The sequence below is a fragment of the Lolium perenne genome, chromosome 6 (genome assembly GCF_019359855.2).
Source record: "Lolium perenne isolate Kyuss_39 chromosome 6, Kyuss_2.0, whole genome shotgun sequence".
In the NCBI taxonomy this organism is placed as follows: Eukaryota; Viridiplantae; Streptophyta; class Magnoliopsida; order Poales; family Poaceae; genus Lolium; species Lolium perenne.
Genome location: NC_067249.2, coordinates 260,184,435 through 260,197,219, shown reverse-complemented (window position 1 = coordinate 260,197,219; position 12,785 = coordinate 260,184,435).

Sequence of the window (12,785 nt, the reverse complement as noted above, 5' to 3'; positions counted from 1 at the left end):
CCTATGAGAGAAATGCAGTATCATAATATCAAATTTCAAACTTTATATGTTTAAGGCTTGAATTAGAAATTTGTACCCAAAATAGATATGGTGTGATTTATAAAATTTGTCTCAAAAGTGGATATAGTGTGATTTATGCATCCACCAGGTAAGTTTTATTTGATACTAATAAAATGAATAATTAAGTATTTGTATCATAGGCATAGGCATCAACCAGAATAGGAAAATGTAAAAAAAAGAATTGGAAAAGGTTGTTGGATTAGAGGGAAAAAAAGAAGCACTAATCAAAATACAGAAAATCAGAGTAACATCCGGGTCGTCGGGTGAGACCATAGAACCACCTGAGCTAGGATGATTTCGTGATTAATATTTGACATACTTGACTATTATCTATATAAAAAGGCCAACTTAGAAATTATGGGCCCCCCAAAATTTGGGGCCCTGTGCGGCCGCACGGGCCGCACTCCCGTGGGCCCGGGCCTGCTCCCGACTCCAAAATATCCAGCAAGGTGTAGCAAGTTAGCAACTGCTACCTTGAAACTGCGTCCATGGCTTTCACAATCTACACCGCAGAAAACAAGAGGGGTCAATAAAAAAACACTTGACTTTCCTGAAGGTACATTTTCATGGATTCAGTAAATAAGTGCACCAACTACAACAGTTACTCCTTAGATCATTGGCAACTAAGTGTTGGAACAAACCAACACAAGTGCTTCAAAGCTCTCTCAAAGAGCTGGAGTAAAAATTTATTCAACACAAATAAAAATGCTAGCTTAGGCTTTTGCAAGCGCTTTTGGTGGGTTCATTGTGGTGGAGGATAATTCACATCGTTCCATTGGCTGCTCCAACGAATGAACAATTGAGTTCGGTGATGTGATCTCAAAGGTTGATGGTGAGGTTGCTCATGTTTTCAATGCTTTCTTCGAGTGCGTACATGTCCTGGTAGGTGGTGAAGTCATTGAGTGATTGCTGCTCTTGTTCCGGTCCTTGAGGTACATGTTCAACCTCCTCTTCTTCTTCAGGTTCATCCAGTGGCGGACCCAGAAATTTTGGTTAGCCGGGGCGAACAATTTTAAGAAAAAATTCTTAACGCACAAATAAAATTCTAGTACATGGAAATTATAGGGTAAGTGGTACACAAAAAGTTCAGCAGCCACAATCAATGAAATATAACTACGAGAAACATGAAAATGTAAAGAAAAACATTTAAAACCTACTAACATAGACTCTTGCCGCGTGAGATACCCATTGGCAATCATAATAGTAACTTCAAGGACCTGGAATACCTATGCAATTGAACCGGGCTCCTCGTCCAGGACCATCGGCGTCGGTGCCCAGATCAGGAGCCCAGCTGCTCAAGGCCTCACAGTGGCCGGCGTTGTGTGCGACGGTGCAGATCCTTCGTCCTCCGTCAAGCATTGAGAGAACGTGCTAGTCTTCAGGGATTTGAGGGCGAGCGATGTGGGGATTTTTCCAATGCGGAACGATGGACCCATCGTCGTGTCTACAGTATACTGTATGCAAGCGTGGTATTTCAGCATTAAAAATAAGAGCATCTCCACTCGTCTCCCCGACGAGGCGCCCGAACGACGTTTTTTCCATCCGGACGGCGAAATTCCGCCCAGTCGCGCCCCCGGTTCCTCGTTTTCGTCCGGATTTGGGCCTAAATTCATCCGGCGATCCCACGCCATCCCCGGCCCCCCCGGGGAGCTCTCGGGGACTCCGGACGAAACAAAAGCGCGTGAAACGGCGAGGAAACTTCCCGCGCGTCTGGTGGCCCCAACTTGTCGGCGAGAGACACCGATCGTCGTCCTCATCGCATCGTCTTCCGCGCGCTGTAAAAGCCTGCCGCCGGTCAGCATTCGCCGGCCGCGTAGCTTCCACGCGGCGAGTTAATGCCGTCACCTCGGTATCACGCGCGCCTACCTCTATTTATCGCCGAACTACCGCGTCTGCCCCGCATTCACCTCACTCGCCTTCCACCAAATCTTCCCCGAACTCGAACGAGCAATGGCGAACGACGGTGCGGCCAACAACGGCTTCGGCCGCCGCTCTCCACCAATGGGAGGGACGACTCCTCCACGCGGCGGGCTACCCGGCGCCGCCGGACTTCCGCGCACCGGGGGGATGGAGGCTGAGCGCAGGCGGCGTGCCGATCCCGCCGCCGCCAACGGGCGGTGCCTTACTCGAAGCGGCGATCGACGAGGTGCTCGTCACTCTCAGTGATGAGCAGCGCGCGGAACCGCGTTTCTTCCCCGACAACCACGAGTCGTGGATCGCGTTCTTCCGGTGCAGGTATGAACGGGAACTGGCGTCCTACGACGGCCCTCCTCCTCCTCCGGCAAGGAACAACGCCGCCGGCCGCAAACGATGGTGGAGCGCGCCTGGCCGCACCCTTGAGAACGTGCTCGCGCACATCGAGGATGGAAACTCCCCCGTCCTGGGGATGCCACCGCCGGTGGCGGCTACCGTATCGCGCCGACACGGTAGTTCGTGGATGCCGAGGAGGATGACGCCGTCCTCCTCCTCGTCTGGCTCGCGGTCGGCATCCAGTTCCGGTGGGTCGACGCCGGCCACCGTCAAGCAGGAATGGGCGGCTCCTTCGACCATCAAGAAGGAACCATCGTCTCCACCGCCGAGCAGACGGCGCAGTAGCGGCGCCCTCGTCATCCGCGACCAGCCGTCCTCTTGTAGGATAACGTTGCATAGAAAACAAAAAAAATTCCTACGGCGAACACGCAATCCAAGCCAAGATGCAATCTAGAAGACGGTAGCAACGAGGGGGTATCGAGTCTCACCCTTGAAGAGATTCCAAAGCCTACAAGATGAGGCTCTTGTTGCTGCGGTAGACGATCACTTGCCGCTTGCAAAAGCGCGTAGAAGATCTTGATCACGATCGGTTCCGGCGCCACGAACGGGCAGCACCTCCGTACTCGGTCACACGTTCGGTTGTTGATGAAGACGACGTCCACCTCCCGTTCCAGCGGGCAGCGGAAGTAGTAGCTCCTCTTGAATCCGACAGCACGACGGCGTGGTGTCGGTGGCGGTGAAGAAGTCCGGCGGAGCTTCGCTAAGCTACGCGGGCAATATGGAGGAGAAGGGGGCGGCTAGGGTTTGGGAGGGGTGGCCGGCCACTCTATGGGGGGCGGCCAGCTTGTGGTCTTGGGGTGGCCGGCCCCCTCCCTTGGCCCCTCATTATATAGGTGGATCCCAAGTGTTGGTGTCCAAGTCTTCGAATAAGACCCGAAACCAAAACCTTCCATAAGAGGGGGAAACCTAGCCCAACTAGGACTCCCACCCAAAGGTGGGATTTCCACCTCCCATGTGGGGGGTGGCCGGCCCCCTATGGTGGAGTCCACTTGGGACTCCACCCCATCTAGGGCTGGCCGGCCATGGAGGTGGAGTCCCATGTGGACTCCACCTTCCTTGGTGGTTTCTTCCAGACTTTTCTAGAACCTTCTAGAACCTTCCATAGAACCTTCCGCGACATTTTATTTCACATAAAATGACATCCTATATATGAATCTTATTCTCCGGACCATTCCGGAACTCCTCGTGATGTCCGGGATCTCATCCGGGACTCCGAACAAATATTCGAACTCCATTCCATATTCAAGTACTACCATTTCAACATCCAACTTTAAGTGTGTCACCCTACGGTTCGTGAACTATGCGGACATGGTTGAGTACTCACTCCGACCAATAACCAATAGCGGGATACGGAGATCCATAATGGCTCCCACATATTCAACGATGACTTTAGTGATCGAATGAACCATTCACATACATTACCAATTCCCTTTGTCTCGCGATATTTTACTTGTCCGAGGTTTGATCTTCGGTATCACTCTATACCTTGTTCAACCTCGTCTCCTGACAAGTACTCTTTACTCGTACCGTGGTATGTGGTCTCTTATGAACTCATTCATATGCTTGCAAGACATTAGACGACATTCCACCGAGAGGGCCCAGTATATCTATCCGTCATCGGGATGGACAAATCCCACTTTGTTGATCCATATGCCTCAACTCATACTTTAGGATACTTAATCCCACCTTTATAGCCACCCATTTACGCAGTGGTGTTTGGTGTAATCAAAGTACCTTTCCGGTATAAGTGATTTACATGATCTCATGGTCATAAGGACTAGGTAACTATGTATCGAAAGCTTATAGCAAATAACTTAATGACGAGATCTTATGCTACGCTTAATTGGGTGTGTCCATTACATCATTCATATAATGATATAACCTTGTTATTAATAACATCCAATGTTCATGATTATGAAACTAATCATCCATTAATCAACAAGCTAGTTTAAGAGGCATACTAGGGACTTCTTGTTTGTCTACATATCACACATGTACTAATGTTTCGGTTAATACAATTCTAGCATGATATATAAACATTTATCATAAGCATTAAGATATAAATAATAACCACTTTATTATTGCCTCTAGGGCATATCTCCTTGATCTCCCACTTGCACTAGAGTCAATAATCTAGATTACATTGTAATATACCTAACACCCATGGCATTACGGTGTTGGTCATGCTTTGCCCTAGGGAGAGCTTTAGTCAACGGATCTGCTACATTCAGATCGGTGTACTTTGCAAATCTTTACTTCTCCATCTTCGATGTACTCGCGAATCGAGTGGTAACGCAGCTTGATATGCTTCAGCCTCTTGTGTGACCTTGGCTCTTGTGCATTGGCGATGGCACCCATGTTATCACGATAAATGATTAATGGGTCCAATGCACTAGGAACCACACCGAGCTCTACAATGAACCTCTTCATCCATACCGCTTCGATGAAGCCTCTGAAGCCGCTATGTACTCTGATTACGTTGAAGACTTCGCCATCGTGCAATCGCTTCGAGCTTGCCCAGCTTCTGCTGACACCATTCAATATAAACACGTACCTGGATTGTGACTTAGAGTCATCGGGATCGGTGTTCCAACTTGCATCGGTGTAACCGTTTACAACGAGCTCTTGGTCACCTCCATAACAAAGAAACATATCCTTAGTTCTTTTCAAGTACTTCAGGATATTCTTGACCATCATCCAGTGTTCCATTCTGGATCACTTTGATATCTGCTAGTCAAACTAACGGCATGTGCTATATCCGGTCTAGTATATAGCATGGCATACATGATAGATCCTCTTGCCGAAGCATAGGGGATATTACTCATCCTTTCTCTTTCTTCTGCCGTAGCCGGTCCTTGAGTCTTACTCAATACCTTGCACGGTAACATAGGTAAGAACCCTTTCTTACTTTCGTCCATTCTAAACTTCTTTAGAATCTTGTCCAGATATGTACTCTGTGATAGCCCTATTAGGCATCTTGATCTATCTCTATAAATCTTGATGCCTAATATATACGATGCTTCACCAAGGTCTTTCATTGAAAAACTATTATTCAAATAACCCTTAACAACTTGCTTAATAGTTCTATATCATTCCCGATCAATAATATGTCATCTACATATAATATCGGGAATGCTACAGAGCTCCCACTCACTTTCTTGTAAATACAGGCCTCTCCATGACCTTGTATAAACCCGAAGTCTTTGATCACCTTATCAAAGCGTCGGTTCCAACTTCTTGATGCTTGCTTCGGTCCATAGATTGAACGCTGAAGTTTGCATACTTTGTCGACATTTTTAGGATCGACAAAACCTTTGGGTTGTACCATATACAACTCTTCCTCAATGTCTCCATTAAGGAACGCCGTTTTGACATCCATACGCCAAATCTCATAATCGAAAAATGCAGCTATTGCTAACAAAATCCTCACAGATTTTAGCTTCGCTACGGGTGAGAAAGTCTCATCGTAGTCAACTCCTTGAATTTGCTCGGAAACCCTTTGCGACAAGTCGAGCTTTATAGACGATAATATTACCATCGGCATCTGTTTTTCTCTTGAAGATCCATTTATTCTCGACAGCCTTTCGGCTATCGGGTAAGTCTACCAAAGTCCATACTTTGTTATCATACATGGATCCCATTTCGGATTTCATGGCTTCTTGCCATTTGTTGGAATACTGGGCTCATCATCGCTTCTTCATACGTCGCAGGGTCCTCATCATTGTTATCCACAATCATGACATTTAGACAAGGATCATACCAATCGGGAGTGGCACGTTCCTTGTCGATCTGCGAGGTTCGGTAGTTTCCTCGTTCGAAGTTTCATGATCATTATCATTAGCTTCCTCTGTTGCCGGTGTAGGCGGTACAGGTACAACTTCCGTACTACGCTACTACGATCAACGAGTATAGATTCATCAATCTCATCGAGTTCTACTTTTCTTCCAGTCACTTCTTTAGTGAGAAATTCTTTCTCAAGAAAGGTTCCGTTCTTAGCAACAAAGATTTTGCCTTCGGATCTGTGGATAGAAAGTGTACCCTATAGTTTCCTTAGGGTATCCTATGAAGACGCATTTCTCCGCTTTGGGTTCTAGCTTGTCCGGTTGTAACTTCTTTACATAGGCTTCGCAACCCCAAACTTTCAGAACGACAGCTTAGGTTTCTTATTAAACCATAATTCATACGGTGTCGTTTCTACGGATTTTGATGGTGCTCTATTTAAAGTGAATGCGGCTGTCTCTAATGCATAACTCCAAAATGATAACGGCAAATCGGTAAGAGACATCATACTACGAACCATATCTAAGAGAGTTCGATTACGACGTTCGGACACACCGTTTCGTTGAGGTGTTCCGGCGGTGTCAATTGTGAAAGTATTCCGCATTTCTTTAAATGCATGCCAAACTCATAACTCAGATATTCACCTCCACGATCAGATCGTAGAAATTTGATCTTCTTGTTACGTTGATTTTCTACTTCACTTTGAAATTCCTTAAACTTCTCGAAAGTTTCGGATTTATGTTTCATGAAATAGATATACCCATATCTACTCAGATCATCTGTGAAGGTTAGAACATAACGATAACCACCGCGCGATGCTACACTCATTGGTCCACATACATCAGTATGTATGATTTCCAACAAGTCTGTAGCTCGCTCCATCATACTGAGAAAATGGAGTCCTTGTCATTTTTCCCATTAGACATGCTTCGCATCTATCGAGTGACTCAAAGTCAAGTGATTCAAGTAATCCATCGGTATGGAGTTTCTTCATGCGTTTCACTCCAATATGACCAAGGCAGCGAGTGCCACATATAAGTAGAATTATCATTCAATTTAATTCGCTTAGCATCAATGTTATGTATATGCGTATCACTACTATCGAGATCTAACGAAATAAGCCATTCTTTTGTGGTGCTCGACCATAAAAGATATTATTCATAAAAATAGAACAACCATTATTCTTAGACTTGAATGAATAACCGTCTTGCATTAAACAAGATCCAGATATAATGTTCATGCTCAACGCGGTACAAAATAACAATTATTTAGGCTTAAAACTAATCCCGAAGGTAGATGTAGAGGAAGTGTGCCGAGCCGATCACATCGACTTTGGATCCATTTCCAACGCGCATCGTCACTTCATCTTTCGTAGTCTTCGTTTATTCTTTAGTTCTGTATCGAGTTACATATATGAGCAACCGAACCCGTATCAAATACCCGTGTACTAGTACGAGAACCGATTGAGATAAACATCTATAACATGTATATCAGATATACCTTCTTTCTTCTTCTTGACAAGGCCGCTTCTTCGGATCAGCGGATACTTGGAGCAATTACGCTTCCGGTGTCCCTTCTCCTTGCGATAATAGCACTCGGCATCGGGCTTAGGGCCGTTCTTAGGTTTCATAGGAGGCGTGGCAGCTTTCTTGCCACCCTTCTTGAATTTTCCCTTAGACTTGCCCTGTTTCTTGAAGCCCGGTGGTCTTGTTGACCATCAACACTTGGTGCTCTTTCTTGGTCTCAATCTCAGCAGCTTTTAGCATGCCAAAGAGTTCAGGTAACTCCTTGTTCATGTTACGCATATTGTAGTTCATCACAAAGTTCTTGTAACTTGGTGGCGGTGATTGAAGGACACGATTAATCCCCGATCTGTTAGGAATCACTATTCCCAAGTCACCGAGTTTCTTCGCATGCCGGTCATGGCGAGCATGTGCTCACTAACGGAGCTGCCTTCTTCCATCATACAGTTGAAGAAATGTTTCGATGCTTCATAGCCTTCCACTGCCGCATGAGTCTCGACTATAGCTTTCGGCTCATTCATCAACGCGTGAGGATCGTGGTGCTCAAAACGTTTTTGAAGATCGGATTCCAGATCGCACGGGATGGCACACCGAACTTGAGAGTACCGAGTTTTCCGAGTCGCGTAAACGACTTTTACTTCATCGGATTCATCTTCTGCGGGAGGGTCACCTAGCGGTGCATCAAGCACAAATTGCAGATTTCCGCCGAGAGAGGAAGATCCTCACATGACGGAACCGATCGGTGAAGTTGCTACCGTTGCTCTTAAGTTTCTCTTTCTCTAGGAGCTGATTAAAATTGATTGGGGACGCCATCTCTACAACATATATTTGCAATAGTTTAGACTAAGTTTATGACAAATTGAGTTCAAATTTTAATTCAACATAATTAAAAATCTAGGTGAACTCCCACTCAAAACAATATCCCTCGCATTGTCTTAGTGATTACACGAACCAAATCCACCGCACCTAAGCCCGATCATCACGAGAAAAGGTGTGACTTCAATGGCGAACACTCAAAGTGTTCATCATATCAACCATATGATTCATGCTCTACCTTTCGGTATCACGTGTTCCGAGACCATGTCTGTACATGCTAGGCTCGTCAAGGCCACCTTAGTATCCGCATGTGCAAAACTGTCTTGCACCCGTTGTATGCACTTGTTGATTCTATCACACCCGATCATCACGAGATGCTTCGAAACGACAAGTCTTGGCAACGGTGCTACTAAGGATGAACACTTTATTATCTTGAGATTTTAGTGAGGGATCATCTTATAATGCTACCGTCGCGATCTAAGCAAAATAAGATGCATAAAAAGGATTAACATCACATGCAGTTCATATGTGATATGATATGGCCCTTTTGTTCTTGCGCCTTTGATCTTCATCTCCAAAGCACGGACATGATCTCCATCATCTTCGGGCATGATCTCCATCATCGTCGGCGTAGCGTCAAGGTCAATGGCGCCGTCTTCATGATTGTCCTCCATGTAGCAACTATTACAACTACTTTGAAATACTACTCAACATGAAATTTAAAGACAACCATAAGGCTCCTGCCGGTTGCCACAATACAATAATGATCATCTCATACATATTCATCATCACATTATGGCCATATCACATCACCAAACCCTGCAAAAACAAGTTAGACGTCTCTAATTTGGTTTGCATATTTTACGTGGTTTAGGGTTTTCGAGAGAGATTTAATCTACCTACGAACATGAACCACAACGTTGATACTAATGTTTTCAATAGAAGAGTAAATTGAATCTTTACTATAGTAGGAGAGACAGACACCCGCAAAGCCTCTTATGCAATACAAGTTGCATGTCGAACGAGGAACAAGTCTCATGAACGCGGTCATGTAAAGTTAGTCCGAGCCGCTTCATCCCACTATGCCATAAAGATGCAAAGTACTCAAACTAAAGATAACAAGAGCATCAACGCCCACAAACCATTGTGTTCTACTCGTGCAACCATCTATGCATAGACACGGCTACGATACCACTTTGTAGGATATCGTTTCATAGAAATCAAAAAAATTTACTACGGCGAACACGCAATCCATGCAAAGATGCAATATAGAAGACGGTAGCAACGAGGGGGTATCGAGTCTCACCCTTGAAGAGATTCCAAAGCCTACAAGATGAGGCTCTTGTTGCTGCGGTAGACGATCACTTGCCGCTTGCAAAAGCGCGTAGAAGATCTTGATCACGATCGGTTCCGGCGCCACGAACGGGCAGCACCTCCGTACTCGGTCACACGTTCGGTTGTTGATGAAGACGACGTCCACCTCCCGTTCCAGCGGGCAGCGGAAGTAGTAGCTCCTCTTGAATCCGACAGCACGACGGCGTGGTGTCGGTGGCGGTGAAGAAGTCCGGCGGAGCTTCGCTAAGCTACGCGGGCAATATGGAGGAGAAGGGGGCGGTTAGGGTTTGGTTGGGGGTGGCCGGCCACTATATGTGGGGCGGCCAGCTTGTGGTCTTGGGGTGGCCGGCCCCCTCCCTTGGCCCCTCATTATATAGGTGGATCCCAAGTGTTGGTGTCCAAGTCTTCGAATAAGACCCGAAACCAAAACCTTCCATAAGAGGAAACCTAGCCCAACTAGGACTCCCACCCAAAGGTGGGATTTCCACCTCCCATGTGGGGGGTGGCCGGCCCCCTATGGTGGAGTCCACTTGGGACTCCACCCCATCTAGGGCTGGCCGGCCATGGAGGTGGAGTCCCATGTGGACTCCACCTTCCTTGGTGGTTTCTTCTAGACTTTTCTAGAACCTTCTAGAACCTTCCATAGAACCTTCCGCGACATTTTATTTCACATAAAATGACATCCTATATATGAATCTTATTCTCCGGACCATTCGGAACTCCCTCGTGATGTCCGGGATCTCATCCGGGACTCCGAACAAATATTCGAACTCCATTCCATATTCAAGTACTACCATTTCAACATCCAACTTTAAGTGTGTCACCCTACGGTTCGTGAACTATGCGGACATGGTTGAGTACTCACTCAGACCAATAACCAATAGCGGGATCTGGAGATCCATAATGGCTCCCACATATTCAACGATGACTTTAGTGATCGAATGAACCATTCACATACATTACCAATTCCCTTTGTCTCGCGATATTTTACTTGTCCGAGGTTTGATCTTCGGTATCACTCTATACCTTGTTCAACCTCGTCTCCTGACAAGTACTCTTTACTCGTACCGTGGTATGTGGTCTCTTATGAACTCATTCATATGCTTGCAAGACATTAGACGACATTCCACCGAGAGGGCCCGGAGTATATCTATCGAGTCATCGGGATGGACAAATCCCACTGTTGATCCATATGCCTCAACTCATACTTTCCGGATACTTAATCCCACCTTTATAGCCACCCATTTACGCAGTGGTGTTTGGTGTAATCAAAGTACCTTTCCGGTATAAGTGATTTACATGATCTCATGGTCATAAGGACTAGGTAACTATGTATCGAAAGCTTATAGCAAATAACTTAATGACGAGATCTTATGCTACGCTTAATTGGGTGTGTCCATTACATCATTCATATAATGATATAACCTTGTTATTAATAACATCCAATGTTCATGATTATGAAACTAATCATCCATTAATCAACAAGCTAGTTTAAGAGGCATACTAGGGACTTCTTGTTTGTCTACATATCACACATGTACTAATGTTTCGGTTAATACAATTCTAGCATGATATATAAACATTTATCATAAACATTAAGATATAAATAATAACCACTTTATTATTGCCTCTAGGGCATATCTCCTTCACCTCTCCGCAAAGCGGGCGGAAGAGGAAGACATCGAAGAAGGAGGACGCCGCAAACCAGCTCGCCGAGGAGGAGGCGAGGCGCGCGGAGGACGCCGCGGTGGCGGAGGCGATCGCCAGGTCGCTGAAGGACCTGGTGCCCGCCGACAACACCCTCCCCGAAGACGCCGCACTGGAGTGGTCCAGGCGGGACTGGGAGCGCGAGGAGGCGGAGCGACAACGGCGGCCGCCGGATCTGGCTGCCGCGCGTCAGCAGCGCCGCCCGCGCGTCAACAGCGCCGCCCGCGCCGCCACACCATCCGCCGCTAGGAACGCCGCGCCCAGGGAGGTGGTCAAGGTCGAGGACAGCAGCGACGACGACATGTACCGTCCATCGCCGCCACGCGCCGGCGACGCTGGCCAGGGCACGAGCCGCTGGTACGAGGCTCCGCCGCCCCAGGACAACACCGGCTCGAGCGACGACGGCGACAGCGGCGACTACACGTCCTTCTACCGCCATTTCGGCATGTAGTAGGCCGTTCTTTAGTTTAAATTTTAGTTTGCCAATCACCGAATTCAAATATATGTTCGAATTCGGCCTACTTATGTACGAACTCGCCTCTATATGTTAAATATCATTAAATTTCGCTTATGTTTGAACGAACTCGCCAATTTTGTCTGAATTCGCCGAAGTCCGTTACATCCATCATGTGCTCGCGGCTGGGAAAATGGGCCTCCCTAGGCCAAATTTTTCTCCAATCCGGACGACAATATCGCCGGATTTGGGCGTGGGGAGCCCAAACGGCTGAAGATGCTCTAATAACCAACGTGCCTATCAGCCCAATAGTCTAAGAGCCCACCTAGCCCAGTTTTCTTTGCCCTCCGTTGCATGTACCAGTTCGATCGGAAAAGCTCACAGAGCTCTTTGTTCGTCAATGGCGGCCCGGCCATCCAAGACTTGGAGTTGCTAACCGCTTGGGTGCCCTGCTCCACGCTAGGAGACCCGGGGTGGCCGCCCCTGCTCGCCCCCCTGGTAGGTCCGCCACTGGGTTCATCTTGCTGTGGGGGTAGATTTGCCTCAACATGCGCATCATAATGCAGAGACCTTTCCTTGAGAGAGAATAGATGATGAGGACATCCCTACTACACCACTACCTCCGTCATTAATAATTGAAGATGAACCTGCTGTGGAGCTCAAGTCCCATGAAGTTCGGATTGGACCAATTACAAGGGCTCGTGCGAAGCTACTTAAACAACAGGTGAACTTGTTTCTAAACGGTACTTTGATTGACGAGAACTGTATACTGCCTAAGTCCTATTACTTATGTATCATCA